The 24,888-nt window shown below is 43.1% G+C and overlaps 2 protein-coding genes and 1 pseudogene across 12 annotated transcripts in view; all 3 read left to right on the top strand.

The window, feature by feature from the left end:
* Window positions 1–24,888, top strand: part of LOC122224314 (cationic amino acid transporter 3-like) — a 435,603-nt gene that overhangs the window by 157,957 nt on the left and 252,758 nt on the right. The window lies entirely within an intron of this gene.
* LOC122224312 (cationic amino acid transporter 3-like) overlaps window positions 1–24,888 on the top strand; it is a 138,601-nt gene that overhangs the window by 72,894 nt on the left and 40,819 nt on the right. For 4 of the 11 annotated variants that reach the window (XM_042945954.1, XM_042945955.1, XM_042945952.1 and 1 more), the window contains exons 2-3: window positions 14,720–14,833; window positions 15,822–15,989. The gene's annotated coding sequence lies outside the window, so the exon portion shown is untranslated. Of the gene's footprint in view, window positions 1–4,495; window positions 4,574–4,989; window positions 5,256–11,401; window positions 11,498–14,719; window positions 14,834–15,821; window positions 15,990–24,888 lie in introns of those variants that run through there. The other 7 variants (XM_042945958.1, XM_042945959.1, XM_042945956.1 and 4 more) reach the window with 7 other exon arrangements.
* Window positions 4,506–24,888, top strand: part of LOC122224321 — a 30,695-nt pseudogene continuing 10,312 nt past the window's right edge.

Here is a 24,888-nt window from a genome sequence, read left to right as displayed (position 1 = left end):
AAGCAGGCAGAGATTTGTGTTCCTGAAGAGCGAGTTTGGCCCATTTGTTCAGGGCTTAGTGTAATGGCTCCGATCTCCACTAGATGGCTCTGTTTTTCTTACTGTGATGGATTGTTGTGGCGATTGTGGGTGTGTATGCACATGCACAGGAGTGGTGAAAATGGCGTCACCGAGCTACCCAGTCTCTAGTAATGGAACTCTGTCATCCCAGCTCAGCAATTGCACACCTGACCTTTGTCTCTGGCTTCAGTCCACTTCCTACTTTTACACCGTTTGTGACCAGGCCCCAGGCAGCACATCCATCCTGAGTTTTGTCTCAGATGCGGCTGTTTTTCCCATCCTCAAACTTCTGAGGGACTGTGGCTTTGCCCTGTTCTGCCTCTCTCCAGGAGAGTCTCACTGAGCAATGGCCAGGTGCTGGCTGCACCTAAGAACGTTCACAGGACTGTGCTCCTGCCGATGCCCAGAGACTGTGGCTGGTGCTAGCCCTCCCCAGAAAAAGTTCATGTAATCATGTAGCAGCAGCATTTCAGGGATTATGACAAGTCACAACACATATCTGGTACCAGGCTTCACCCCAGCAACCTTGTTCCAGCACCAGCTAATGTGGTTGTTCTCCCGGGTCCACTGGGGCCTTGCCTGTGGGAGACCACCCAGCCTCTACCAGATGTCCTTCCAGCAGGGGAACTGCCTCTCCCACGTGGCCCAAAGACCCCAGACTTCACTCAGCTTCTGGGGATTCACCCATCTCATCAGAGCACCACCAGGTATCGAGCTATGGAGTTTCAGACTCTGCACTCCCCCTGTTTATAGAGTCTTAATGGAATTTAAACCCTCTCCTTTCTCCTTTCTCCCTTTTTTTGTTCAGTCCTGCAGCTGTTTCCACCTTTCCACTTTTTCTCCAGCTGCCTTTGGGAGAGTATTTTTCCTGTATTATCCCCCACCCCCATCTCCATCTTCTCTCCACAGCTCCCTGCCCTTTGCTGCTTCTCTCTCCATCAGTTCACCTCTTGGTGCTGTGTACCTGCTGAGTTTTGTGATTCAGGTTGTACAGATTGTTGTGTTAACCCTCAAATCAGTTTTCTAGGTGCGCAGGGTGGTTTAGTGTTGATCTGGCTGTATTTCATGGACGCGAGAAATACTTCCATGCTGTTCTGCCATCTTTGCTCCTCCACCCCACATGGGTCTCATTTGAAGGGGCGTTTGTGGATCACATGACTACTGAGGTGATTCTGAGGGAGAAGTTCTCCCACAGTGGGAACAGTTGCAGGGCTCATGCACTGTGCGATCCTGTCCTATATGCACACATGGTAGCTCCCTGGGTCCCTGCACTTGCAGTGATGCAGGCACATTGGTCATGGATAGGTCTCCTCTTTGAAGCCACAGATTGTTGGCTCAGGTGAGAGACATTGTGGAGGCCTTGCCACGCAAGTCACAGGTGTGCTTCTCCTGGATGTGCTTTCTAGAGTGGGTCCTGGCCACCCTCCACCTGCTGCCCAGGGCCCCTGCAGCACCTGTGACTGCCCAACCTCTTATACAACCTTCTTCCCCTCCCCCACCAGCTCGCTCAGTTGGGGATGCTCAGGGAGCTCAGGGACATCACTGTGGGCATCTCCACAGCACCTGAGGTGTGTCGGCTGCAGGCCTTGACTCCTGTGTGGATGGCCTGATACCTTGGGATGTTGTAGTCATCTGGAATTCCATGGCACAAGTGCACATATGTAGGCCCCATGGTCTTTGTCTTCTCCCAGGTAGGTGCAGCCTGGGTCACAGCAACCACTGAGATTGGGGCTATCAAGGCAGTGGCATGGCTGTGGCACTGGTGGCCGCAGAGAAAAAGGTGTGGCCTGGGCATGTGGCGTGGACACTGGTGGGGACAGGGGCAGAGACTTCAGAGTGGCTGTGTCTATTGTGAAGTGAGAGGCTGGGTCAGGAGCACAGTAGCAAGGGCAGCAGTGGTGCGGCAGACTCCTGGGTGGCAGGGAGAACCCAGAGCAGGTCCACCTGGAGGATCTGGGCTTTGGGGACTGGGGCCTGGCTGGCAACATTGGCACAGACTGGAATAGAATCCCCTGGGATATAAAAAAGGGGAACTGGAGCTCAGTCTTGACCTGGAAAGGGTTCTGGGTATGACTCTGTGGTGGGTGGAAGGCATTCTTGAGGCTGCCTACCCCAGGGAAGTCCAAGCCTTGCCAGGGGAAGGCCATGGCAAGAGTGTGCTAAGGCATATAGGGAATGTGGCCTTGGACACTGACGGGCCCCAAGGGGTTCAGTTGGAGCCAGGGGCACTAGCCTCAAAGAGCCCAACACTGGCCTCCCATACTGGGTAAAGCTCAGATCATGGCCTTAGGGCCGTCAGGCTGCCTGATCACCTCTGCTGGACTATGGGAGGTAGGGAAGGAGGGATCCTGGGACAGTTTTTTCACTACCTGGTAATTGTCTGGGGGCCCTATTATTTCCCCAACCACCCACCTCTACCCAAGACAGTGAATAGCACAGGGAGAAAAAGGTAAAGATTGCTTTTGTGACCTGATGCAAGCATACACAGACCCTCCCCTTGCACTTCCCCTGAAGTAGATGCATATTTGGGAAAAATCCCAGCCTGAGGCAGAGGAAGATAGCCTAGGAATATTGCAACAGACACAAATGAAATCCCTAGGTCTCCCTTCACCAGTGTTCTGTCCTGACAGCCATCCTTCCAATTCCTGCCTGTCTCCTTTGCCTCTAGGAATTTTGGCTCTGTAGTCCTGGCTGGGCCACTCATCCACTACCTAGCATAGCACCTGGAACAAAGGAGGTGCTTAATTAGTGCCTTTGGTCCATGCCTACTGGAGATATGTTAGGGCAGGGTCAATGTGATTTGTAGGCTTTCCTCAGTTGGAGGTTCTTCATGACATCTGTAGAAGTTCTTTCTGTTCAAATTTCAACGTTCTGTCTTAGTATAGTTAGTATATACTCTGTCCCTTTAGGGTCCTGCTGCTACTCTTCTCTCCCTTACCTCCACTTCCACCCCAGTGTTGTTGTTTTTTTTTTTTAATATAGGTTATCATCAAATTGGTTTCCATACAACACCCAGTGCTCATCCCAACAAGTGCCCTCCTCAATGCCCATCACCCACTTTCCCCTCTCCTACACCCCCCATCAACCCTCAGCTTGTTTTCAGTATCCAAGGGTTTCTAATCGTTTTCCTCCCTCTCTGTAACGTTTTTTCCCCTTCCCCTCCCTCATGGTCTTCTATTAAGTTTCTCAGGATCCACATATGAGTGAAAACATATGGTATCTGTCTTTCTCTGCCTGATTTATTTCACTTAGCATAATACTCTCCGGTTCCATCCACATCGCTGCAAATGGCCAGGTTTCATTCTTTCTCATTGCCAAGTAGTATTCCATTGTATATATAAAGCAAATCTTCTTTATCCATTTGTAAGCTGATGGACATTTAAGTTCTTTCTGTAATTTGGCTATTGTTGACAGTGCTGCTATAAACATTGTGGTACACGTGCTGTATAGCTTGGGTAAATTCCTAGCATCCACCCGACTGTTTAAGGAACGTAATTTAGGGTTTAGGAAAATCTCAGCACTATCAAGAGAAGACAGTGGTGCCCCCTTTCCATGAGACCAATGGCTTCTTAGGCCCAAAATTTCTGCATTCAGCCCTTGGTCTTTAAGTAGGCCCCACTTTCTCCATCTCTGAGAAGTCTTGGCTTCTGTTTGATTATTAACATTCTTGGAAATGTCCTTTGGTCATTGTTTCAGGGTCTTGGAAGCCCTACGTTTTGAATGTCTAGAGCAGGAAGCTCTCTAGGTAGGAACTATATCTTTTTCTTTACTTCCTCCAACAAAATGCCCAATGCATATTCAGTTAGAATATGCTATGAATTCTGGGTGACTGTGTCAGGAAATCCCTTGAGGTGAAGCTTAAGCAAATTCCCTTTTAGTTTTAATCCTGGAGTGAAGTGAATGCTGAATGAGGGAGTGGGGATGTGTGGTGCTGATAGAGGAATCTAGCAGGAGATTCTGAGAGGAGCCTGTGGTAGTGCTTCTATCCTTGTTTACAAGACTTCTGAGTGGCTCCTTAGCTGAAACTAGGACTGGCCTCCAAATCACCACAGGCTGGTACCACGTGGCTCCCCACACTGTCTTTCTGCCAACCAGGACCTCATCCATACATTGAAAAACTTGTTTACTTGTACATGCAGATCTTGGGTCAACAAAGTTTCCAACAAGTCCCTTTTAATCCCTCAGTCCACTTCCTTACCCATGCAGGGTCCTACTTCTCATCCTTTGCCCATTTCTAGCTTTCCCCCAGTATTCTGCCTAATCCACCTCCTTCACAGTTCCCCACCCTTCTCATGAGCCCTCCTCCCAGGCACACCAGCCCTCTGATGGCCCCGCCTCCTGATGGCTCTGCTTTCCTGAGGGCCTAGCCTCCCCACTGCCCTACCTCCCTGAGGGCCACCTCTAAACTCCACCTCAAGTCCCGACTCTGCTAGGCCAAGATCCTTTCCTTTCCCTTGGTTTGTCTTGCACTGTCTCTCAGGTCTTTCTCCTCTGATACAGAAACAGCACATGGGTAAGTGATTTCTCATGTTTATAGAGTTGACATGAAAACTGAGACAGAGGCAGAGAGGAAGAAGGCTGGGCACGAAGTACAGGTGGCTGTGAAAGCCCTGTGGGGTTTGAGAAGAGGGTATTTTATGGCACCAGAGCTAGACAGTGGATTGGGAGATGGGGGTGCAGACCAGAGGCCTTGTGAGTTTGGGAAGGGCATGTGAGTTTCCTGGGGTCAGAGTGATTTGGAGGCCTATACTCTATTCTCTTCCAGACCAGAAAGGTTCTCAGCTCTGCTGAGGAAACTATGAAGTAGGGGAGGTGTATCCTGGGTGCTTCTCCAGAGTTCTTCTCAACTCTTTGCCCTGCCCTTCTTCCTGGCCCTTCCTTTCTGACCTGGCACACAGCTTGCTTTATTCATCTTTGTCTTCCCCACAGGGCCCGGCACATAGTATACTTAAACATGTTCCTTGAATGAATGAAGATTCTTCTTCCTGGATCTGGTGTTTCCTTCATGTTTTGCCACATTTTCTCACTGGAGATTCTGAGAATATCTGTGTCCTATCTCCTTAGGGAGAACATTGTTGTGGACCTTGCAGAATAGCAGGTCTAGTTTGATAAGGTGGCCCACCATCACCAGAGGGGATGTGACTGTTTTCTTCCTAGATATTCAAGGAGCTAGATATCTATTTTTACTGCTGAAGGTACCTCCCTGACTTTCTTATCTAATTAAAAAAAGTTGCCTGGTGGGGATTGATTATAGGCCAGGTCAGGCTGTAGGAGGCAAGATTACCAAGTTCCCCTGGGGTGTGGGTGCTTAGTGGTCTTTCAGTCACTTTTAGAAGGCTTCTCTGTGGTCCCACACATGTTATAAATGACTGCTAAATAACCTTGAAATTTAATGGCTCTGTTATTTCTCTTGGATTCTATCAATTTCATGTACATGATAGGCATAGTTCATTGATTGATAAAGAATTGGAGGAGAAGCCTGAAATAGGTCTGTCTTCCCGGGTTTCCAAGAGGAAAAAGAGAGTTTGCTGTTATCTCAGAACATATTTGCAACTGTTTAACTTTAAAGGCCTTGGGAGTCTTAAACTATTCTCCACCCTCCACCCTCCCCAGTGCCATGTACACTGTGGGCTGTACCCAGCACCAGAAGCCCAGATAATAGTATCCATGCATAAAACCTGTTTTATTGATTATATGTGGCAAATGTCAATTTCTAGGTTGTCTTTCTTGTTCCTCCAGCAGTTAGTTCTTGGGCAACTTCTCTCCATTATCAATTGATAGGTGTTATGTTCTTCTTGAAGCAGATTCATTTTAACATTAATTTAAGGAAAAACATGTGGAAAGGTCAATTCCTTCAAATGTATGCACTAAATTGACAAATATGATTTTTAGAATATATTTTCATTTTATCCTCCTCCTTTTTTTCTTGTATTATCCCAGAAATCACAAAGCAGAGTGGGGAATAGAAAGACCTGGGGAAGAGGGATAAAGAGTGTCCCTTAAATAGTGGTGTAGATTTGTTGCCTGAGCTGGGGTAAGGAGGATGAGTTTTGAGGGAGAAGTCATATGAATCTATATTTGAACAGGAACTCAGGACTTTGGTGCAGGATACAAGTTTCATATGAACCAGATGATCTAGTGTCTTTCCCACAACAAAAGAAAGCAAAACAAATTAACTTTTCAAGGCAGATGGTGACAGTGTGGAGCAGCTACCTAGGGCTATGAGAGGAAACAAGCACAGTATGTTGAGAGAGGACAGAGAGAAAGAGACAGCTGAGTACTTACATGGAGGACACAGGGACACATTTGAAGATATGAAGTAAGGTGACCAGAGAGAGTCAGCCTTTCCTAAGCCACCTTGTATGTAGTGTATTACTGAGGATATATATTGGGAGGAAGTACATGGAAGAAGGAGCCATAACCTCTGACCACTCACAACTGCTAGTACGAAAGTGGAGATAGGATGTAGTGTTGCATGGGATCACTGGATGGATATTCAGGATCAGATCCTTACAAGGAAAGGAAAGATCTCAGGGGAAAAAAACCAAAACTTCTTAACATGACTTCTTAGAAAAAATTATTGTGGATCAGTGCTCATAATAGACAAAGGTCATCCTATGTTGCAGGGTTTTATTTTGTTGTTTTGTTTTTGTTTTGTTTTGTTTTTAGAAAATAAGGTGGACAAGCAGATGGATTTCCTTCTACTGATTTCTCCTGAGAACTTTTTATTAGGTGTTTCATGTTGACAGGATTCAAAGTTGGGAAGAAAGAGTGGTCAATTGTAAGGGAAGCAGAGAAGAAATTGATTTTAATCATTGACATTCATGTATCACATCACTTTCCAATCACTTAATTGTACACCCTTCCTGGAATTTCCAGATATCTTTGATTCCTGTTTTGATTCTTCCTGGTAGCCCATCTGGTTTCGGAAGACCTCTAGAAGCAGAAGTTCAGGCCTTTCTGATTTTCTCAGCCCAAGCTGAATATGTATCTTGAACTAATGTTTTCCTGGAAAACAGTTATATACAATGCCAAGTGGGGTAATTCTTCCCTCTTCTATGTGGTGTCCCAGGCTGACACATGATACACAGAAGATACTCACTAGTCTCATCCACAATGGAAAATGAAGTCCTTAATACTTTTACTCTGAAGCCATCTGGGATCTTGACATGCCATTGTCTTGAGTATTTATTTCTGATTTAGGAATACACTTCCTCATTTATACTTTATGTATCTTTTAGTTCTTTTGGGAGGTGGGGAAGTGTTCATGAAATGTAATCTACAATTTCCAGAGAGGAGAATTCTGTATTTGCCACCATTGTCTTGCACTGTGTGTAACTGAGTGCATGATAATTTGTGGGTAATGGTTGTGGTGATGATAATTAAGGGAAAGAAAAATGTTTCTTTTGCTTGAGGTTTTTTTTTTCCCACAAAGTATCACTGTGGTGCCTGAATTTGCAAATTTGGAATTGTCTTTGTATTCATTTACGTTTAATTGAAATCTCACCTTTAAATTTTTTTTTAACGTTTATTTATTTTTGAAACAGAGAGAGACAGAGCATGAACAGGGGAGGGGCAGAGAGAGAGGGAGACACAGAATCTGAAACAGGCTCCAGGCTCTGAGCTGTCAGCACAGAGCCTGACGCGGGGCTCGAAATCACGGACCGTGAGATCATGACCTGAGCCGAAGTCGGCCGCTTGACCGACCAAGCCACCCAGGCGCCCCTAAAATCTCATCTTTAATAGGTTGAATCCAGTCTTTCTCACTTGGGCTTTTTGTGGTTTTGATTTGAGGGACCACCTGAATTCTCACTTTAGATCCAACTCCAAGTACACAAAATCCATCTGTGTAGTATGTATACATAGTAAAAGAAAAATGGAAGCAAATACAGAAAATTATTTTCTGGGAGTTCACAGTATAAGAGCATTTTATGGATACTTCCCTATCCACCTGAAACCAGTGAAATCCTATTCTACACCCCATTCCATCAATTGACTATGGTCCCACTCCTCCATCCTGCAGGCCAGCCTTAAATGTAGTTATTGCAGTTTGAGTATTGTGTCATGTTGTCTAATGCCAAACAATTAGAGGACGTATTATACAAATAAAGTAAAGCAGTGAAAGTAATAAAACTCTGTGTTGTCTGTCTGTTCCATTGTCACACATTACAAGGATGACACTGATGTAAATCATGAATGTCACTGATGATGTACATTCTCTTGGCTGACTTAGGTTACTTCCTTTGTACTTTGACTTTGTTGTGGTGAAAGAGACTTGGACCTCAGTTCTTGTGTCAGATCTCTGACATCACCAAATTGGGCTGTATATCCTGAGGTACTTCTTGGCTATCACCAGTTAACTCTTTGCACCTCAGGCTTCAGCTGGAAAGGAAAGGAAAGCTAAAAACTTCATTAGGCAAAAGCTCTTCTCCTGGGCTCCACCTCAGCGCTTACTCCTTCTACCCTCTTTCCTAACTGGGTTTTCTTCCAATGGTTCTAGGCCACTGGTTCTAGGCCAGGGAGTTATGCCACTGGACATTAACGAGGAAAGAGAAAGGGGCAAGGAAACCATACTGGAGAGATCAGATACCTATCTGTAGCTGTGACCAGAGAAGTTTCCAGAAGGAGGGTCATAATGAACAGGGTTGGTAAAGAGCACATTCTAGGCAGAGAAGGACAGTTTGGGTGAGATCTGATGTTAACGCCAGCAAGATGTACATGTGTGGGGAAAGATTTGTGCCAGTAGGAGCCACATAAAAGGTTAATAGTATGTGTAAGTGGTAGAACAACAGTGAAAAATCCTTGGAAATATAATCTTAGAAGTTTGGACTTAATAGAGAGCAGGAAACTGCAGGTTGGTTGGGTGTGTGTGTGTGTGTGTGTGTGTGTGTGTGTGACTGCCTTTTTAAGACTTGAAGGAAGTGTCGTTTCCAGAAGGAGCACACACACTTCAATTCTTCTGCATGTAGTGATCAGGAAGAATGTGGTTTAGGGCTTTATCCTGCTTCAAGGGCAACACTCTCTGGTGACTGCTGAGTGAATCTGAGTGAGAGTCTAGAGGATCTCTGTTTAGAGTTACCAACTTTATGGACCAGGAGGGTGGACTAGGGAGTGTGGCAGGTGGCTGGCCTGGATATGCAGTATTTGCAAACCATACAAATCTACTAGATAGGGGACTAGTGTGGACAAGATGCTAAGTGTCAAATGACTTCATGTCAGCCGACTTGAATTGAGGGTTAGGCTAGTGATTTCCAAATACCTGGAACCAGTGAGGTTCAGGTGGAATTCCTTGCATTTATTCCAAGTTTTTATGCAATTTCCCTGGATAAGATCAGGATCCTAAGAGGCTGCTTTGCCAACCCCCTTGTTTCTTAACAAAATTTGGATTTTCTTCCTTTTGGAATTAAAACAGAAAGGCAATCCTTTATCTTCTCTGTTGATCTCCCTATACAAATAGCATGTTCAGAACACCTACTATTCCTTCTCTCGTGTTCATATTCCTTCATAACTTTAAAAAAATAGCAAGGAGTCCAAAAATAGCCATAGAGGTCTATATTCATGCCTTATGTTCATTGGTCTTTTCTCTTATTTCCATGGATGATTAATAAATACTAACGATGCTCAGAGTTGGTCACAGGTATGAGTCACCATGGGGGATACAAATGCCCATTTTATATATTCTAGTTGGTCAGATGTCTTGTTGTCAACAATAGCCAAGCCAGAATGATCAATCTGACATAGCTGAAATCTTTTTTCCAGCATCCCCCTGATGTTTTACTTCTGAAATGGGTTTAATCATATTTTGGAGTGACTGTTGACCTGATATTCTTCTGGTACTGGATCTTCTGGGTTAAGGATAAGAGGACATTGCCATTCTCTGGCAAACATTCCCAGTCTGCTCCTCATTGGCAGCCCAACCTGGAGAGCAAATGGCCAAGTGAGATAGGAAGCTTAAAAAGAGGTTTTTGTTAGGTGCACCTGGGTGGCTCGGTTGGTTAAGTGCTAGAATTGGCTGGGATCATGATCTCAAGCGCCATGGGTTTGAGCCCGCATCAGGCTCTGTGCTGACAGCTCAGAGCCTGGAGTCTGCTTCAGATTCTGCGTCTCCCTCTCTCTGCCCCTCCCCTGTTCATTCTCTGTCTCTCTCCATCTCTGAAAAATGAATAAATATTAAAACCAATTTAAAAGAAAAAAAGAAAAGTAAAAAAAAAAAAAGATGTTCCATTAAACCACTCTCATTAAACTAGAGCAATCTACCCCCCCTGCCCTTCTTTGTCCCAGTTGGGGCTGTCCTTTGTGACAGAAGTTTCCTAATGGTGTGTGCTGGCTGCATCTTGAAGCCATGAATGATGGCTGAGGTTTGGGAAGCTCAAACCTGAAAGGAATTAGGTAGTCAGGGAAATTGCAACCATCTTCTTGCCATTGGGCTCCCATTTTAGAAAATATCTGCTCCCCTGTCTGCCTATATTTCTTTACACAATGAAAATCAAGGTTTCATTTTCTTCTCTAGAATTCCCTAAGCTGCCCTGAAGATGGTTCTTTTTCTTCTTAAGGAGGAGGCAGTGACCAGAAAAGATTTGGAATAGAGTGGGGAAAGAATTGGATGATGAAAGAAGTCTCAAGAGTGTGACTTATATTTGGCATCTAGAGATCTATTATCCTGTATTTTTACTAAAAGCCAAGAAAAAGGAGATAGGCTAATGTTGTGGGAAGGATTTTACAAAAGTTGTAGAATCTTAAATGGGAATTATTGGAATGGTTATGGGATGCTTTGGAATCTTTCTCAGCATCTAAAATGCCCTCAGTTAGGTTTAGATTTTAGCAGGACATGATTTAGATGGAGCATTCAGATTTAATGGTCCCAGCACTTTCTTTTTTTAAAGTTCATTTATTCACTTTGAGAAAGAAAGAGAAGCATGAGTTGCAGAGGGGCAGAGATAGAGGCAGAAAGAGAGAATCCCAAGCAGGCTTCTGATTTGGGGCTTGAACTCGTGAAGCTGTGAGGTCATTAGCTGGGCCAAAACCAAGAGTTGGATGCTTAACCGACATAGCCACCCAGGCATCTCCCCCTCACCTACTTTTCTTTCTTTCCCTTCCTTCCTTCCTTTCTTTCTTTCTCTTTCTTTTCTTTCTTTCTTTCTTTCTTTCTTTCTTTCTTTCTTTCTTTCTTTCTTTCTTTCTTTCGTCCCTGCACTTCTAAGTGGCTCACCAGTATCTATTTGGGAGAGAGAGAAGACATCAGCAGAGTGTGACCTGTGCACAAAGGCAAGAAGTGGCTCAAATACTCCTTTAATAGCCATGCCTTCGAATTGTGTTTCATTGTGGAGGTATGGTACTGGAGGAGAAAGAAAATGGTCTTTGAAGTAACAACGAACCAAGTTCAAATTCCAGCTCTTCTTTGTACTGGCTAAATGGTAGTTGCCTAATATCTCAGTCAGTAAGTGGAATGATAATACTTATTTTATTGTGTTGTTATGGGGGTTAAATGAAATAACATCTGTGCATTACTTGCAGCTCAACAAATCTGGTTCTCTTTCACCACTCTCTCCATGTATCCCTAATTCTTGCACATATACCTGGTAACTTTATTTGCCAGATACCATTTTTCTCTGTCTTCAGCCTCTGCATATGTTCCCCCAATGCCTCTAGAGTTCAAGTCTAGCCCTGGTTTATTAGTGTGTATTAGTCTCACAAAATGTCAGAGTATGAAGTTTATATAACTGTACTTACATGAGGCAGGGTTGTGGTGTCTTTCCAGTCATTTTTGCTTGCTGACAATTTTGGTTGTAAATCAAAGACAAAAGAGTTTCATCTTCCCACCCAATCCTCTAATCTAAAGTTACTGATTTGAGGCTAAATCATTCTGGGTGGGATTTGGTTCTAACCAAAAATCATGTCAAATTTGTTTATAAAGGGCATTCAGGGAAGGGGAATCCATAACCTTTACTATTGGGACATTCTTTTTTTTCTTCCTACATTTTTAGTTTGCAAAATATCAATCCTAGAGAAAGTTTCAAGAATAGTATAGTAAATAACCATGTATTTTTTCACTATGATTTACCAATTGTTAATATTTTGCCACATTTCTTGCTCTGTCCAATGTGTGTGTGTGTGTGTGTGTGTGTGTGTGTGTGTATGAAATATGGTCCATAATCTAAGTTTACTAATTGCCCATTTTTTTTACTAGAGTAGTTCATGATTCAGGCACATTCCAGGGTTATGCATTGCATTTTGTTGTTATGTCTTTTTATTTTTATTTAGTCTGCAACAGTTCCTCAGCCTGTCATTCCTGACATTGACAGTTTTGAAAAGCAAAGTTCACTTGTTTTATAGAAAGTCAACTTTCTGTACAAAGTTGTTTTGTAGACTGATTGCTTTTATCATCAGATTTAGATTACACATTTTGGACAGAAATATTATAGAAGAACATGTTAAACACAATGAGTGCCATGTATGCATGGGCATGCCTTTTTTCTCCTAGTTGTGTTTGTAACATCAAGCGCTAGGAGTGGCATTAGAAGGTGTTTAATGTTTATTGAGTGAATGAATAAATGAATGAAATAAGATCTTCCCTGCTACTTAGGCCTATTATTTTTCTACTTGAGGAAAGGAGGGGGAGCAGTTTTCTCCTATATCTGACTCCCTTTTTTATTACACATGTTTGAAGTCTTAAAAATAACCCAGGACCTCTGTAATGAGCCCACAGAGAAGGGAAATGAGATCAGGACTATGGCATGAGACAAGCTGTAAAGTCTTTTCACCCAGGGGGTGGGTGGTGATCACAGAGTGTTGAGAGTGGACGGTGAGTTAAGTGGTTGTCAGCTGGAGTGAGAAACAGCACACAGAAGCTAGGAGTACATGGCCTGTTTTCTTGCTGAGAGAAATTAGTTATCCAGGTTTCCATATTTTACTATACTTCCATCCCCTAACCCCCAATTGAATCCAAAAATGTCATAGTTAAAATTGATTTCTGTCTCTCTTCCTTTCCCAGCAGGAACAACCCCATTATTCTCTCCTTCTCTATCCTCTCCCTCCCTCCGCCCCGAACTCACACACATAAATGGGTATTTCTAACATTTATGAATGGTGGTTGAACAGCCATTCTCTCCAGATTATTAGTTGTTGAGAAAGTATATAACTCCTTGGAATTCTCATTTATGTAGAGATTTCATCCCTGTAACTTGGGGGAAGTGAGGTTATGACAGGTATTCTTTGCTTCTCAGAAATGTGTGGTCAGTCTTCCCTATTGGCTGGCTCATTTCTTTTTCCAGCTCTGAGCATCTCAGATATTTCTGACAGTCCTTCCTGAGGCATCTGGGACTTGGGACTGGACTCATGTATTTCTGTGCTTTTTCTGCTTTATCTGTAGTGCTGAATAAATGAGAATAAGTATATTTATTGAATGGATAAATGGAAGACTATGATTGGACATAGACTTGAAGAGAAGGCCAAACAGAGAAATTGAGAATATTCCATTTTTTATTTTTTTTGTAAACTAATCTCTTCTACCCTGGGTATGAGACTCAGTCCCAGTGTTCATGGTGGCTTTTGTTCTGCTTACCTGTTTATATGCATTGTGAACTATTTCACCTTTGGACATGTTGGTGTACACGTACATAGCACTTACTATTACTTAAAACTCTTGCCCTGAACTCAAAACCTCCACTCCTTTATTCATGACTTCCCCCTACCTCAGTTGCAGGGCTGCTTGAGTTAGGACTTGAGAAACTCTGGGGAAGTTCAGCTTTCTAAAAAGCTTTATGCCTGATAGTTTGGAAGCCACTGTTTTGATTGGTGTATTCATATACCTTGAGTATTCATATACCTTGAGATGAGAAAGGAGCTGTGCTTAGATACAGAGGATTGATATAATCTCTGGAGATATTACATTTAAGGTCCACTTCTCTGAAACTTTGAGAAGTGAAATAATTATTTAACAGCCTAATTAGCCTTCCTCTCAAGTCTTTATCAAACTTCTAGCAAAGCAGCTGGTATCCAAACTATCTTTGAGGCTTTTCAGGAGGAGGCACAGGGCCAAATTCATGATTTACAGGAATGTTAGCAACCAACCATGGGAACCAGTGGGACTTATTGCCTTGGAAAAATGTTTTAAAAATGAAAGGTCCAAAGTAAATTGGGTAGCTCAGTTGGTTAAACGTCTGACTTCAGCTCAGGTCACGATCTCATGGCTTGTGGTTCAAGCCCCACATCAGGCTCTGTGCTGACAGCTCAGAGCCTGAAGCCTGCTTCAGATTCTGTGTCTCCCTGCCTCTCTGCCACTCACCCACTTGTTTTTTTCTCTCTCTATCTCAAAACTAAAAATAAACACTAAGAATTTTTAAATAAATAAGTAAAAGGAAAGGCCCAGAGTGAGGGGAGTACCCTTCTAGACACAGAAGAATAAACACAATGACCTCCAGGACAAAGGGGAGTGGTTGAGCTGGTTGTGAAAGGAAACAGCCTGCAATTTTGTGTGTAGATTGTTAGATTTAACAGATCTTCTTGAGGACTTGGAATGGAACTTTGGTTTTGGAGTTAGAAAGGAGCTCAGAGACTGAAATACACTGAGGATGAGGGATGGAAGAGGGGAGATGAGGGTATTATGGAATTCATGCAAGCTGGCTTCTCACTCCCTGGCACCTTTTTGCCTTTCCTTCAGCACTTCCTTTGCACCAAGGACCTCCTTTGGGAGAGACTGTTTCTTAATTAAACTGAGAATCACAGACCCAGGGTTCTCATTAGGAAATGACCTCAGGAAAGGTGTTTGAAATAGGTAATGGATGCATGTTCTAGTCTTCTGTTTATACCTGTGTTTGGCCCTTTCTCTCTTTCCAAACAAAAAAACAAACAACCCAAAACAACAAAACTTTCCTCTGGAAATCTCAAGATATATTAGTCAATAAATACATGTATGTATTCATTTTCTCCATCTTACATGCCTCTTATGGTTGCTTGGTACAGTTATGAGCAGATTCTTGTCATGGGTAGTGAGGTTTGGAGGTGGGAGTGTGGGATTCAGAAAAAGGAGGTATATGGATCCTGGCCTTACCCTCCAGAATTTAAATGAATTTAAGTGACACACACAGGACACCAGCAGACAGAATGGGAAAATTAGTTTCAGCTGAGCATCAGAATGGGCTGTAAGTGCTGGCAGGAAGGGGAGGAACTTTGGAGATGGGGACCAGTCAGGACGGCTTAGGAAAGGCTTCTGAGATGTTGGTGGAAAGGTTGTAGATTAGGGTTGAGAAGACCTAGCATTAAGACTGGACAGAAGCATTAAGAGTGGACAGAATGGAGTGAGGAGGGCATCCCTGGCAGGACAGGTACTTGCTCAGGCCAAAGGCTCATCCCTAGAGGGGTAAGTCAGAGTACGTGAGGAGCTGAGTTAGTAAGGAGATGATGGGCCTGAGGGTGGGGGAGAATTAGTGCAGGACTCTGACAGCTGGGTCAAAGAGTCTAGACTGAATATAAAGTATTGGAATAATTTAGATTCCTGAACAGAGAAAGGGCATTTCTGAAAATAATGTTTGAGGATGATATTTTTGTGTATTGTTATAAACTGGATTTGTTGTAAGCTCTCTCAGGATACCCAATCTTTGGTTTGCTTTCTTTTTCTATAAGCTTGCCTGTTTATTTTTCTTCTGCCTGCTTATGTTGGAGTAATGAAATGTGATTAATTTAATTCCCAGATGTTTTGTTCTTTGGTTTGCGTCTCTGGTATGTTCATAATTTGTCTGTAGCCCACTGTCCCTTGTCTTTAGTAAACGTGGGAAGAGCACAAGGACCACCCTGCACAACACAGTTGAGGGAAATAGAAATGATCAAAAGCCTTACCCATCTCCGACCCTGCCTTTCAGATGGTCCTCCTCTGGGATTCCTCCTCAGCGTCTATGAATGGACTTCAGAAGAGTGTAGGACATTTTTTTGAGGTGACTGACCTCAGAGGGGTCTGTGATTCAGCAAATGACAAGAACCACTGTTGTATCTTTGTTGGGAGGTTGGTGGCTGCAGATGGTTCCCCAGAGAGAGAAGCATGGTTCAAGTGTCCTTAGTGCCCAGTAAGGAAACTCCAGAGACAGTTGAAGGAGCTGAAGGAGAAAGAGGAATTGAGAAAAAGGAAATGGGTCAGAGGGAACTGGTAGGAGGGGTGCCCCATCTTCCCTTGTTCTCCACCCTCTTCTCTGTGTTCTCCATGTCCTGACAATTACAAGGTACAGTTACCCTTCAACTTAACTCCCACATTATCTCATGCAATTCCTTGTTGAATCTGAAATGCACAGAGTGGAGTCAACCCTTCCCTCAGTCATGGACTGAGCATGATTGCTTCCTGTCAGGCCCCTTGGCAATGCATTTTATTTACCCTTTCATCCTGATCTCTATTCTTATTCCTCCTCCTCACTGGAGACACTTTCTTTAGTGTATTTAACAGATGCTCTTCCACTACATGCTCTATATCTGTATTTAGATCCGTCTATTCACTCTACAAATACACAGTTGTAGTGTGGGGAATACAGCCAATAGCCAAACAATAAAAATGTCTTGCTTTCATGGAACTTATACCTTTAGGTGTGAAGAAATAATAAACAGTTAAGTACAACATATATTACCTTGAATAGTGACAAGAGCTATGAAGACAATGAGGGCATGGGGATAAGGGATGGCATGGGTGGTTAGGAGCAGGTTGTAGTTTTATATATGGCGATTAAGGAAAGCTGTGCTATACATGTTCTTTTACCAAATGTAGTGAAGTGAGCAACAATGGGACTATCTGGGCTAGAAGTGGTATGGTCATAGGGACAGCAAGTACAAAGGCCCTGAGGTAGGGTCTTGCCTGGTATGTTAGGAGGTCAGAATGGTTAGGGGGCTAGAGAAATATGAGTGGGGGGGGGAAGAGAGAAACAGAGGCTGAGTAGCAGGTGGGTCAGTGACACATACTGTAGGTCTTTGTAGGTCATTGTAAATGCAGACTTTGGCTTCTACTCTGAATAAAAAGTGAGAGGTTTTAGCAGAGAATGGTGTGACATTTTTAACAAGTATGTATATATCCTTGACAAACACAGAGCACTTTTTGGCTGTTTTATAAATGTGTATAAATGTAATTGTACTAGGGGTTCCGGAAGATGGCGGCGTAGGAGGACGCGGGGCTCACAGCGCGTCCTGCCGATCACTTAGATTCCACCTACACCTGCCTAAAGAACCCAGAAAACCGCCAGAGGATTAGCAGAAGGGAGTCTCCGGAGTCAAGCGCAGACCAGAGGCCCCCGGAAGAGGGTAGGAAGGGCGGCGAGGCGGTGCGCGCTCCACGGACTGGCGGGAGGGAGCCGGGGCGGAGGGGCGGCTCGCCGGCCAAGCAGAGCCCCCGAGTCTGGCTGGCAAAAGCGGAGGGGCCGGACGGACTGTGTTCCGACAGCAAGCGCGACTTAGCGTCTGGGAGGTCAGAAGTTAACAGCTCTGCTCGGAAAGCGGGAAGGCTGGAGGACAAAGGGAGGGAGAGCTGCTGAGCCCCCGGACGGCAGAGCTCAGCTTGGCGGGGAACAAAGGCGCTCACCAGCGCCATCTCCCCCGCCCATCCCCCAGCCAAAATCCCAAAGGGAACCAGTTCCTGCCAGGGAACTTGCTCCCTCCGCGCAAACACCCAACTCTGTGCTTCTGCGGAGCCAAACCTCCGGCAGCGGATCTGACTCCCTCCCGCTGCCACAGGGCTCCTCCTGAAGTGGATCACCTAAGGAGAAGCGAGCTAAGCCTGCCCCTCCAGCCCCCGTGCACCTTGCCTACCCACCCCAGCTAATACGCCAGATCCCCAGCAACACAAGCCTGGCAGTGTGCGAGTAGCCCAGACGGGACACGCCACCCCACAGTGAATCCCGCCCCTAGGAGAGGGGAAGAGAAGGCACACACCAGTCTGACTGTGGCCCCAGCAGTGGGCTGGGGGCAGACATCGGGTCAGACTGCGGCCCCGCCCACTAAATCCAGTTATACACCACAGCACAGGGGAAGTGCCCTGCAGGTCCTCACCACACTAGGGACTCTCCAAAATGACCAAACGGAAGAATTCCCCTCAGAAGAATCTCCAGGAAATAACAACAGCTAATGAACTGATCAAAAAGGATTTAAATAATATAACAGAAAGTGAATTTAGAATAATAGTCATAAAATTAATCGCTGGGCTTGAAAACAGTATACAGGACAGCAGAGAATCTCTTGCCACAAAGATCGAGGGACTAAGGAACAGTCACGAGGAGTTGAAAAACGCTTTAAATGAATTGCAAAACAAAATGGAATCCGCAATGGCTCGGCTTGAAGAGGCAGAGGAGAGAATAGGTGAACTAGAAGATAAAGTTATGGAGAAAGAGGAAGCTGAAAGAAAGAGAGATAAAAAAATCCAGGAGTATGAGGGGAAAATTAGAGAACTAAGTGATACACTAAAAAAAAATAATATACGCATAATTGGTATCCCAGAGGAGGAAGAGAGAGGGAAGGGTGCTGAAGGGGTACTTGAACAAATTATAGCTGAGAACTTCCCTGAACTGGGGAAGGAAAAAGGCATTGAAATCCAAGAGGCACAGAGAACTCCCTTCAGACGTAACTTGAATCGATCTTCTGCACGACATATCATAGTGAAACTGGCAAAATACAAGGATAAAGAGAAAATTCTGAAAGCAGCAAGGGATAAACGTGCCCTCACATATAAAGGGAGACCTATAAGACTCGTGACTGATCTCTCCTTTGAAACTTGGCAGGCCAGAAAGGCTTGGCACGATATCTACAGTGTGCTAAACAGAAAAAATATGCAGCCGAGAATCCTTTATCCAGCAAGTCTGTCATTTAGAATAGAAGGAGAGATAAAGGTCTTCCCAAACAAACAAAAACTGAAGGAATTTGTCACCACTAAACCAGCCCTACAAGAGATCCTAAGGGGGATCCTGTGAGACAAAGTACCAGAGACATCACTACAAGCATAAAACATACAGACATCACAATGACTCTAAACCCATATCTTTCTATAATAACACTGAATGTAAATGGATTAAATGCGCCAACTAAAAGACATAGGGTATCAGAATGGATAAAAAAACAAGACCCATCTATTTGCTGTCTACAAGAGACTCATTTTAGATCTGAGGACACCTTTAGATTGAGAGTGAGGGGATGGAGAACTATTTATCATGCTCCTGGAAGCCAAAAGAAAGCTGGAGTAGCCATACTTATATCAGACAAACTAGACTTTAAATTAAAGGCTGTAACAAGAGATGAAGAAGGGCATTATATAATAATCACAGGGTCTATCCACCAGGAAGAGCTAACTATTATAAATGTCTATGCGCCAAATACCCGAGCCCCCAGATATATAAAATAATTACTCATAAACATAAGCAACCTTATTGATAAGAATGTGGTCATTGCAGGGGACTTTAACACCCCACTTACAGAAATGGATAGATCATCTAGACACACAGTCAATAAAGAAACAAGGGCCCTGAATGATACATTGGATCAGATGGACTTGACAGATATATTTAGAACTCTGCATCCCAAAGCAACAGAATATACTCTCTTCTCGAGTGCACATGGAACATTCTCCAAGATAGATCATATACTGGGTCACAAAGCAGCCCTTCATAAGTTTACAAGAATTGAAATTATACCATGCATACTTTCAGACCACAATGCTATGAAGCTTGAAATCAACCACAGGAAAAAGTCTGGAAAACCTCCAAAAGCATGGAGGTTAAAGAACACCCTACTAACGAATGAGTGGGTCAACCAGGCAATTAGAGAAGAAATTAAAACATATATGGAAACAAACGAAAATGAAAATACAACAATCCAAACGCTTTGGGATGCAGCGAAGGCAGTCCTGAGAGGAAAATACATTGCAATCCAGGCCTATCTCAAGAAACAAGAAAAATCCCAAATACAAAATCTAACAGCACACCTAAAGGAAATAGAAGCAGAACAGCAAAGGCAGCCTAAACCCAGCAGAAGAAGAGAAATCATAAAGATCAGAGCAGAAATAAACAATATAGAATCTAAAAAAACTGTAGAGCAGATCAACGAAACCAAGAGTTGGTTTTTTGAAAAAATAAACAAAATTGACAAACCTCTAGCCAGGCTTCTCAAAAAGAAAAGGGAGATGACCCAAATAGATAAAATCATGAATGAAAATGGAATGATTACTACCAATCCCTCAGAGATACAAACAATTATCAGGGAATACTATGAAAAATTATATGCCAGCAAATTGGACAACCTGGAAGAAATGGACAAATTTCTAAACACCCACACTCTTCCAACACTCAATCAGGAGGAAATAGAAAGCTTGAACAGACCCATAACCAGCGAAGAAATTGAATCGGTTATCAAAAATCTCCCAACAAATAAGAGTCCAGGACCAGATGGCTTCCCAGGGGAGTTCTACCAGACATTTAAAGCAGAGATAATACCCATCCTTCTCAAGCTATTCCAAGAAATAGAAAGGGAAGGAAAACTTCCAGACTCATTCTATGAAGCCAGTATTACTTTGATTCCTAAACCAGACAGAGACCCAGGAAAAAAAGAGAACTACAGGCCAATATCCCTGATGAATATGGATGCAAAAATTCTTAATAAGATACTAGCAAATCGAATTCAACAGCATATAAAAAGAATTATTCACCATGATCAAGTGGGATTCATTCCTGGGATGCAGGGCTGGTTCAACATTCGCAAATCGATCAACGTGATACATCACATTAACAAAAAAAAAAGAGAAGAACCATATGATCCTGTCAATCGATGCAGAAAAGGCCTTTGACAAAATCCAGCACCCTTTCTTAATAAAAACCCTTGAGAAAGTCGGGATAGAAGGAACATACTTAAAGATCATAAAGGCCATTTATGAAAAGCCCACAGCTAACATCATCCTCAACGGGGAAAAACTGAGAGCTTTTTCCCTGAGATCAGGAACACGACAGGGATGCCCACTGTCACCGCTGCTGTTTAATATAGTGCTGGAAGTTCTAGCATCAGCAATCAGACAACAAAAGGAAATCAAAGGCATCAAAATTGGCAAAGATGAAGTCAAGCTTTCGCTTTTTGCAGATGACATGATATTATACATGGAAAATCCGATAGACTCCACCAAAAGTCTGCTAGAACTGATACATGAATTCAGCAAAGTTGCAGGATACAAAATCAATGTGCAGAAATCAGTTGCATTCTTATACACTAACAATGAAGCAACAGAAAGACAAATGAAGAAACTGATCCCATTCACAATTGCACCAAGAAGCATAAAATACCTAGGAATAAATCTAACCAAAGATGTAAAAGATCTGTATGCTGAAAACTATAGAAAGCTTATGCAGGTAATTGAAGAAGATATAAAGAAATGGAAAGACATTCCCTGCTCATGGATTGGAAGAATAAATATTGTCAAAATGTCAATACTACCCAAAGCTATCTACACATTCAATGCAATCCCAATCAAAATTGCACCAAAATTCTTCTCGAAACTAGAACAAGCAATCCTAAAATTCATATGGAACCACAAAAGGCCCCGAATAGCCAAAGTAATTTTGAAGAAGAAGACCAAAGCAGGAGGCATCACAATCCCAGACTTTAGCCTCTACTACAAAGCTGTCATCATCAAGACAGCATGGTATTGGCATAAAAACAGACACATAGACCAATGGAATAGAATAGAAACCCCAGAACTAGACCCACAAACGTATGGCCAACTCATCTTTGACAAAGCAGGAAAGAACATCCAATGGAAAAAAGACAGTCTCTTTAACAAATGGTGCTGGGAGAACTGGACAGCAACATGCAGAAGGTTGAAACTAGACCACTTTCTCACACCATTCACAAAAATAAACTCAAAATGGATAAAGGACCTGAATGTGAGACAGGAAACCATCAAAACCTTAGAGGAGAAAGCAGGAAAAGACCTCTCTGACCTCAGCCGTAGCAATCTCTTACTCGGCACATCCCCAAAGGCAAGGGAATTAAAAGCAAAAGTGAATTACTGGGACCTTATGAAGATAAAAAGCTTCTGCACAGCAAAGGAAACAACCAACAAAACTAAAAGGCAACCAACGGAATGGGAAAAGATATTTGCAAATGACACATCGGACAAAGGGCTAGTATCCAAAATCTATAAAGAGCTCACCAAACTCCACACCCGAAAAACAAATAACCCAGTGAAGAAATGGGCAGAAAACATGAATAGACACTTCTCTAAAGAAGACATCCGGATGGCCAACAGGCACATGAAAAGATGTTCAACGTCGCTCCTTATCAGGGAAATACAAATCAAAACCACACTCAGATACCACCTCACGCCAGTCAGAGTGGCCAAAATGAAGAAATCAGGAGACTATAGATGCTGGAGAGGATGTGGAGAAACAGGAACCCTCTTGCACTGTTGGTGGGAATGCAAATTGGTGCAGCCGCTCTGGAAAGCAGTGTGGAGGTTCCTCAGAAAATTAAAAATAGACCTACCCTATGACCCAGCAATAGCACTGCTAGGAATTTATCCAAGGGATACAGGAGTACTGATGCATAGGGGCACCTGTACCCCAATGTTTATAGCGGCACTCTCAACAATAGCCAAATTATGGAAAGAGCCTAAATGTCCATCAACTGATGAATGGATAAAGAAATTGTGGTTTATATACACAATGGAATACTACGTGGCAATGAGAAAAAATGAAATATGGCCTTTTGTAGCAACATGGATGGAACTGGAGAGTGTGATGCTAAGTGAAATAAGCCATACAGAGAAAGACAGATACCATATGGTTTCACTCTTATGTGGATCCTGAGAAACATAACAGAAACCCATGGGGGAGGGGAAGGAAAAAAAAAAAAAAAGAGGTTAGAGTGGGAGAGAGCCAAAGCATAAGAGACTGTTAAAAACTGAGAACAAACTGAGGGTTGATGGGGGGTAGGAGGGAGGGCAGGGTGGGAGGGAGGGCAGGGTGGGTGATGGGTATTGAGGAGGGCACCTTTTGGGATGAGCACTGGGTGTTGTATGGAAACCAATTTGACAGTAAATTTCATATATTAAAAAATAAAAAAAATAAAAAAAAAAAAAAGAAATAACCCTAAAAAAAAAAAAAAATGTAATTGTACTGTGTACTTCATCCTGCTTATAGTTTTGTTACTTAACGTTGCTTCTGAAATCTACTCATGTTGTTATCTTTAATCTACTTTTTTATTTCTGACTGCTGTGTAATATTTCATTGTGTACATATGGCACATTTTACCTTTACATTCCTCTAGTAACAGAGGCTGGCATAGCTCCAAATTCAGAAACAGTTCTGTGATAAACTCGCTCATATGAGCCTCCTTATAGACTCAGGAGAGAGTTTCCCTGAGGTGTATATCTCAGAGAGGATTGCCAGGTGGGAGGGTGTGCATTCTTAATTCCACGAATATTGTGCTTCAGGATGGTGACACCAGTTAGACTCCCAACAGCAGTGGGTAGTATTTTGTATCTTCTCATCAAATTCTTATGTTCATCCTGTAAGGGAAGTGAAATAAGGTTCCTTGTGGTTGGGGAAACCTGAGGCTTAGAGAGATGAAGCAAATTACCCTGGTTTATACGGTGAAGTGGAAGAGCCAAGGCTCAACTAGAAAATTTCTGACATAATGTTCATTGCTTTTAGCACTATACTACCCAGCACTACCCCTTCTAGGAATAAGATGGATATCCATAGGGAAGAATATTGATGATGATGATGATGATGTTGATGATGATGATGATGATGATGATATGTTTGATGCTTGCATTTTTTTTATTTATTTTTATTTTTTTTCAATATATGAAGTTTATTGTCAAATTGGTTTCCATACAACACCCATTGCTCATCCCAAAAGGTGCCCTCCTCAATACCCATCACCCACCCTCCCCTCCCTCCCACCCCCCATCAACCCTCAGTTTGTTCTCAGTTTCTGAGTCTCTTATGATTTGGCTCTCTCCCACTCTAACCTCCTTTTTTTTTTCCCTTCCCCTCGCCCATGGGTTTCTGTTAAATTTCTCAGTATCCACATAAGAGTGAAAACATATGATATCTGTCTTTCTCTGTATGACTTATTTCACTTAGCCATAACACTCTCCAGTTCCATCTATGTTGCTACAAAAGGCCATATTTCATTCTTTCTCATTGCCACATAGTACTCCATTGTGTATATAAACCATAATTTCTTTATCCATTCATCAGTTGATGGACATTTAGGCTCTTTCCAAAATTTGGCTATTGTTGAGGGTGCTGCTATAAACTTTGGGGTACAAGTGCCCCTATGCATCAGCACTCCTGTATCCCTTGGATAAATTCCTAGCAGTGCTACTGCTGGGTCATTGGGTAGGCCTATTTTTAATATTTTGAGGAACCTCCACACGGTTTTCCAGAGTGACTGCACCAATTTGCATTCCCACCAACAGTGCAAGAGGGTTCCCATTTCTCCACATCCTCTCCAGCATCTATAGTATCCTGATTTGTTCATTTTGGCCACTCTGTCTGGTGTGAGGTGGTATCTGAGTGTGGTTTTGATTTGTATTTAACTGATGAGGAGTGACGTTGAGCATCTTTTCATGTGCCTGTTGCCATCCAGATGTCTTCTTTAGAGAAGTGTCTATTCATGTTTTCTGCCCATTTCTTCACTGGGTTATTTGTTTTTCAGGTGTGGAGTTTGGTGAGCTCTTTATAGAGTTTGGATACTAGCCCTTTGTCCAATATGTCATTTGCAAATATCTTTCCCATTCCGTTGGTTGCCTTTTAGTTTTGTTGGTTGTTTCCTTTGCTGTGCAGAAGCTTTTTATCTTCATAAGGTCCCAGTAGTTCA

The sequence above is a fragment of the Panthera leo genome, chromosome B4, assembly GCF_018350215.1.
Source record: "Panthera leo isolate Ple1 chromosome B4, P.leo_Ple1_pat1.1, whole genome shotgun sequence".
Classification (NCBI taxonomy): Eukaryota; Metazoa; Chordata; class Mammalia; order Carnivora; family Felidae; genus Panthera; species Panthera leo.
The sequence above is the reverse complement of the archived record's forward strand: the minus strand, read 5'-3'. Positions and strand labels throughout refer to the sequence as shown.